At 47.7% G+C, this 7,500-nt stretch overlaps 1 protein-coding gene across 5 annotated transcripts in view; it reads right to left on the bottom strand.

Moving 5' to 3' along the window:
* Window positions 1-7,500, bottom strand: part of pemt (phosphatidylethanolamine N-methyltransferase) — a 48,967-nt gene that overhangs the window by 25,518 nt on the left and 15,949 nt on the right. The gene's annotated exons all lie outside the window — the stretch shown is intronic.

Raw genomic sequence — 7,500 nt, 5'->3', positions numbered from 1 at the left:
GATGAAGAGGAGGTGGAGAAGGAGTTGGAGGAGGAGGTGGAGGAGGTGGAGGATGAAGAGGAGGTGGAGGAGGAGGAGGTGGATGAAGAGGAGGTGGAGAAGGAGTTGGAGGAGGAGGTTGAGGAGGTGGGTGAATAGGATGAAGAGGAGGAGGATGAAGAGGAGGTGAAGGAGGATGAGGAGGTGGAGGAGATGGATGCAGAGGAGGTGGAGAAGGAGTTGGAGGAGGAGGTTGAGGAGATGGATGAAGATGATGAAGAGGAGGAGGAGGATGGGAAGGTGGAGGAGATGGATGGGGAGATGGATGGGGATGAGGAGGTGGAGGAGGAGGATGAGCAGGATGAGGAGGAGGTTCAGAGAGGTGCAGAAGGATGCAGAAAGACAGGAGGCGAAGTCTATACTGGAAGCAAATCACTGCCATAGTGTTTTAGAAGGTTCAAAGCTATTGAATTTTGCATATAGAAATGTGAAAACCTTTGTAAACAAGGTGACCTGAATTAATCATTCTGAATCCTCCTGGCCCAGTTAAGGCCTGGTTAATTCCCAATATAGAAATGCTCATTCCATATGCTGATTTAATTTGCTTGTGCGAGTCATACAGCTTCACACACAACAACAAACACACACACACACACACACAAGTCGCACACGCCTGACAGGAACACACAAACACACACACACAAACTCTTGCACCTTCACACACACTTCTACAGACAGACACACACTCTCTCTCTCTTACACATTCAAATACACACACACACACACACACACACACACACACACACACACACACACACACACACACACACACACACACACACACACACACACACACACACACACACACACACACACACACACACACACACACACAGCCCTCACAAGCCAGTAGAGAAAAAACATCCGGTTTATTCATTTCCTGTTTGATTCCCAATAGCAGCTCGCTAATAAACACTCAATGTTCACCATCCGTTAGCAGCATCTTAATCAGCACTAAGGACTGCCGACGGAGGCGGAATTCATTCATTCACTCATTCATACATTAGCTAATTCATTATCTACGCCACTGTGCAGCCACACAGAGCAGACAGTGAGCCAGCGAATCACAGCCGTAACCAAAGGTCATGTGGTCTGCATGCCGGGAGCGACGGAAAGGTTCTGATTGGAGATGAAGAGAGTGAAGGAAGGGGGCTGCTGTACCGCACTCAGAGCTGGTGGAGCAGCGCTTCAGAGGGGTTCGATTAATTCTCTCTGGCCCTCTACCCGATAAGGGTAATGATGAGCGTTATAGTAGACTATTGTCTCTAAATCGCTGGCTGGCCCTATATAGCTCAGAGCAGGGCTTTGGTTTCATAGATAACTGGCCCTCCCTGTGGGGTCGCCCTGGTGTGCTCATGAGAGACGGCCTACACCCTACTGGGTTAGGTGCCTCAATTATGTCAAAAAACATAGATAGATGTCTTAGTCAGGCGTGACTCATCCACTCACAGCACGCTGGGCTGCAGGAGTTTAGTAAACCTGCTAGCAACATGATAGTCTACGTTGCAGAGTCTAGAACAGAGTTTAGAATAGCAGATGGGTTAGCTGAACCAGGATCTATTGCACCAATTGTTTCAGAGCTGAGTGTTAACCGGACTCCCTCTGTAACTAACGCTGTACCTATATGTACGGTGGGCCAAAACTGCATGTCAAACCGCATGTCAAATCGCATGTCAAATCGCATGGTAAATCGCATGACGCATGACGCATCGCATGAAATTAACGCTGTACCTATATGTACAGTCGTGCAAAATCGCATGTTAACTCGCATGACAGAGCTGAGTGTTAACCACACTCCCTCAGAAATTAACGCTGTACCTAGTACAGGCGTGCAAAATCGCATGGCAAATCGCATGATAAACCGCATGTCAAATCAAATACTAACAACTAACCGTACTCCCCCTGAAATTAACACTGTACCTATATGTACGGTGGCGCGGCCCCGCTCTGTCTCGAGGTGTAAAACCCGCAGGCGAGCGCCGCGACCAGTATGTCCAACTCTGGCGATCCCACTGATCGCCTCAGAGCTGAGTGTTAACCAGACTCCCTCTGAAAATAACGCTGTACCTATATGTACGGTGGTGCGGCCTCGCGCTGTCTCGAGGTGTAAAACCCGCAGACGAGGGCCGCAACCAGTATGTCGAAACCGCGGTATCCCCTTGACCGCTTCAGAGCTGAGTGTTAACCAGACTCCCTCTGAAAATAATAAAAAGGAAGCACTCAGAATAGGGTTCATGAACATAAGGTCGCTTTCATCTAAAGCGCTCTTGGTCCATGATTTAATTATTGATAAAAAGATCGACATACTGGGCCTTTGTGAAACCTGGTTAAAACCAGATGAGTTTCTAGCCTTAAACGAAGCTACTCCACCCCATTACGTTAGCACCCAAGTATCTAGAGAAGTTAAGAAAGGTGGTGGAGTAGCCCTGATATCTAATTCTAAGCTTAATTTAAAGCCGAAGAATAGATATATTTTCAGATCCTTTGAGGTGCTAGCGCTCTGCACCTCAGCTCCTCGAGAAGCAAAACGAGTTCCAGACTCTTTTGTTTTAGCTGTAGTATACCGTCCTCCAGGACCGTATTCAGTTTTTCTGGATGAGTTTTCTGACTTTGCAGCTGATTTGGCTACATACTCAGACAATATTTTGCTTATTGGGGATTTCAACATTCACGTGAATAACCCGTCTGATGCCCTCACAAGGGCTTTTCTGTCCATTACAGATACGCTTGGCTTCAAACAGCTCGTCCAGCAACCAACCCACATCGGTGGAAACACGTTGGATCTCGTTCTGACCCGCGGTGTTGACATTTCGCAGCTAGTGGTCTCTTCCTACACCTCAGCTTTATCAGACCACTTTTTGCTCACTTTCCAGGTGGTGGTATCCTGCCCCTGCGACGATCAGCAAGCTACTTTCAGCTGTCGCCGCATCACACCTGCAACCATTACAGCTATGGAAGATAAGTTATCTGGTTCACTTGCACCTCTCTGTAACTATAGTGGTTCTGTGGAGTGCCTTACTGATGACCTCAACATTGCCTTGTCTGTTGCCATTGATTCAGTTGCTCCGTACGTAACTAAAAAACGAACATTGAAAAAACCAGCTCCTTGGTTTAATGCAGAAACTCGCATTTTGAAGCGAAATTGCAGGATCCTTGAACGCAAATGGCGCTCGACTAAACTTGAGGTCTTTCATCTTGCATGGCATAATAGTCTGATCACCTATAAGGGTGCGCTGACTATCGCCAGGAACGCCTACCTTTCTAGTATCATTAATTTGAATAGAAATAATCCTAAGTTTCTTTTTGACACGGTGAGGAGTCTCACTCAGAAACAGAATCAGACCGTAGGCTCCTCGATCTCGGCAGGTGAATTCATGGATTTCTTTGAGAATAAGATTCAATCAATTAGAGAGGAAATTGATGCTTACCGGGCGGCTAATCCTACACATCCTGTGGGGCAGGATGGGGTTCTGCCAAGTAGGATGGTGAACTCTGACGCAACTCTTTTGGAGTTTAAGGCGATTTCCTTGGTGGAACTTGAAAGGGTGATAAAGGCCTCAAAGCCAACAACTTGTATGTTGGATCCGCTCCCTTCTAGGGTTCTTAAGGAACTTTTTCCAACGGTGGGGCCTGTTATCCTCTTGCTTATGAATCTTTCGTTTTCAACAGGAATTGTTCCTTCCAATTTCAAGGCTGCGGTGTTAAAACCGCTACTCAAAAAGCCTGGCCTAGATCCTGAATTAGTCAGGAACTATCGGCCTATATCGAATCTGCCCTTCTTGTCTAAGGTACAGGAAAGGATTGTAGCAAAGCAAATTGTTGATTATTTGACGAGGAATAATCTCTTCGAACCTTTCCAGTCGGGGTTCAGGAATTTCCACTCAACTGAAACTGCTATTACAAGAGTTGTAAATGACATCCTTCTTGCTTTGGATAAAAACACAAGCACAATGCTTGTGATGTTGGATCTGAGCGCTGCGTTTGATACAATTGACCATAGCACTCTTCTTCACCGTCTTGAACACTATGTTGGTTTCGGAGGTACGGCTCTTGGTTGGCTTGAATCGTACCTCACAGATAGAACCCAATTTGTGCTTCATGAGGGTGCAGAATCGAAGCATTGTAAATTGCGCTTTGGCGTACCACAAGGGTCGGTTCTTGGTCCATTGCTTTTTGCAATTTATATGCTTCCCCTCGGTGACGTTATCCGCGGCTTCGGAATTAGTTTCCATTGCTATGCGGATGACACCCAGCTCTACATTCCTGTAGATTCCGGGGATTCTGCCCAGATTCAAAAGGTTGAGTCCTGTTTGGCTGCTGTGAAGGGCTGGATGTCACAAAACTTCCTACAGCTTAATACTGGGAAGACAGAGCTGATGATTATCGGCTCGAAGCGGGACCGGGAAAAGTTTGAGGATGTCTCTCTGTGGTTGGATGGCTTCGCCATCCCACAGAGTGCATCCGTCAGAAATCTTGGTGTCTTGTTTGACCCTCAACTATGCTTTGATCAGCATATAACAAGTATAACTAGAATTGCCTTTTTCCATTTGAGAAACATTGCAAGAATCAGATCAATCAGATCAGAACGAGAAAGTTTGATCATATTACACCTATTCTCGCCTCTTTACATTGGCTACCAATAACTTTCAGATCAGACTTTAAGGTGCTATTGCTAACCTATAAAGCCTTGCATGGACTATCTCCATTGTACCTGAAGGACCTGATTATTCCTTATAGTCCTTCTCGGTCTCTCCGGTCTTCGGGAGCCGGCCTTCTTTCATTGCCGAAGGTTAAAAAGAAATCGGCTGGACAGAGAGCATTTGCCTATCGAGCCCCCTTTTTATGGAATAGGCTGCCATCAGCGATCAGGGAAGCTGACTCTGTGGAGCTATTCAAAGGGAAGCTCAAAACACACCTCTACAATCTTGCATTTGGAGTGTGAAAACAACAGATGCGTAGTGAAGACTACTCTGTTTGCTTGTGCTTTTCTTATTACATTATACATTCCCACTATGTACTTTTCCGTTCTAATTCACTATTCTGTCAGTTGTAGCGTGCTGCGGGTGCTGGACTGGATGCCTGGACTCTCCTCATGGATAACCGGCCAGAACCCCATCACCATTTTAATATGATGTACATGTATTTACCTGTATGCCATTTGTGGCACCCATTGCACTCCTGACCATCCCTGGAAGAAGGGATCCCCTACACTGCGTTTCTTCTCAAGATTTCTTCCTTGCTGATTCAAGGGAGTTTTTTCTTGCCCGTGTGGGGGCATGGGTAAAGGGGGGTGTCACAAATATTTGGCCTGTTAAGCCCTTTGAGACTGTAATGGTGATTAAGGGCTATACAAATAAAATTGAATTGAATTGAATTGAGTTGGGGGGGAGGGGAGGGAGGGGAGAGAGGGGAAGGGAGGGGCGGGGAGGGGAGGGGAGGAGAGGGGAAGGGAGGGGAGGGGAGGGAAGGGGGGGGGGCATGGGAGGGGAGGAGAGGGGAGGGAGGGGAGAGAGGGGAAGGGAGGGGCGGGGAGGGGAGGGAAGTGGGGGGGCATGGGAGGGGCGGGGAGGGGAGGGGAGGGGGGGGGGGGGCATGGGAGGGGAGGAGAGGGGAGGGGAGGGGGGGGGGGCATGGGAGGGGAGGAGAGCGGAGGGAGGGGAGAGAGGGGGAGGGAGGGGCGGGGAGGGGAGGGAAAGGGGGGGGGCACGGGAGGGGCGGGGAAGGGAGGGGAGGGGAGGGAGGGGCGGGGCTTGGCGCTGCGGGACGGGTGGGAGGGGAGGGGAGGGGAACTGAGCCCGCCCATGTGACGGCCCGACTTGACAAACTGAAAACCTTTTTTTGCCATTTATGCAAAACAGCAGCTTTTATGCAAAGCGAAATACAGGGAATTTCATCATCAGCTTTGCTCCAGGATGCCTACAGGTAGGCTCGGATATGGGGGATCAAACCCAGAACCTTTCTGCAGGGAATAAAGCTCTCTGGCTGCTGACTACCCTGCCCCTTTCATTGTTAAATTATTTGAGATCTTAAGGTAGCATCATGCATGTGGTCCTTAAACACATCGTACATTCAACCCATCACACACGCACACACACACACACACACACACACACACACACACACACACACACACACACACACACACACACACACACACACACACACACACACACACACACACACACACACACACACACACACACACACACAGCAGAGACAGCAACCGCAAACGCCATAGCAACAGGCTCCCACAAGTCCATGAGCATCGTCTGCGGTGAAGTCAACTCCTTGAACTGCAGCGTTCAAACAATGAAAGAACGGACTGGAGAAACAGAACAGGATGTGACAGAATAGTGTAGAATAGAATGGGATATGATCGAAAAAAATTTAACCGAACAGAACACAAAGGAGCCGAATCAAATAGAATAGGATAGGATATCATATAATATGATGGGATAGAACACTCAGAACTAATGAACTTCAATGCAATAGAATAACATCATTATCCCATGCCGTACGTTTCTATCCACGGCGTCTGACAGCTAATTCAGGCCACATTCAGACCACAGCCACTAAGGAGCAAGGAGGAGGGGGCACTGTTTCCCCCAGAACTGTAAGGTTAACAACCATAGGGCCTTGACTACCAATGTATTGAATTTTTTTTAAAATAATTATTATCATTTTATACTTATGCATTAATAAAGTAAAAAACGTACTTTCATAAATAAAGATAAATAATGCATACTGCTCACAACCATAGTGGTGCCATAAAACCTTTTTAACGGAATTGAAATTGCGGAAACTGGTGGTTGTATATATTATTGCGAACTGAAGACTGCAGGGCCACGAGATAAAGCTCTCCCCTCCCCCAGCCCCCCCCCTTAACATTCATATATTATCTTACATGAATGGTACACACACCGTGTCCAAAACATGGTTTGAGACCTAAAATAGCGTCCAAAGAACAGTGGTTGCCAGACAACAGGATATGAGAGCACAGTGGAGCGGGTACATCACCGCCCCACTGGCTCTGGGTTTGGTGTTGTTCTGTAACTTGGTGATTTATGTAAGCATGAATGTGTGTGTGTGTGTGTATGTGTGTGGGTGGTGCACTGCTTGTCCATTTTAATGTGTTTTTGTTAAGGCAAGAGTGTGTCTGTGTCTTTGAGTGTGTGTAGGGGGGGGGGGTTGTGTGAGTGTGTGTGCGTGTGCGTGTGTGTGTGTGTGTGTGTGTAAGTTGTGTGGGCAGGGCCGCAGGGCATTATGTGTGTGTGTTAAGATTGGAGGAGGAGATGGATAAAGAGGAGTTGGAGGATGAGGTGGAGGCGGAGGACGATGAAGGAGGAGTAGGTGGAGAAGGTGGAGGACAATTAGGAGGAGGAGGAGGAGCAGAAGGATGCAGGAAGGCGGGAGGAGAAAGAGAAAATAAAAGGAAATGAGGACAGTGAGAAAGACAAGACA

This window comes from Gadus macrocephalus, chromosome 18, assembly GCF_031168955.1.
Source record: "Gadus macrocephalus chromosome 18, ASM3116895v1".
Lineage (NCBI taxonomy): Eukaryota > Metazoa > Chordata > Actinopteri > Gadiformes > Gadidae > Gadus > Gadus macrocephalus.
This window is presented reverse-complemented; position numbering and strand designations above follow the sequence as displayed.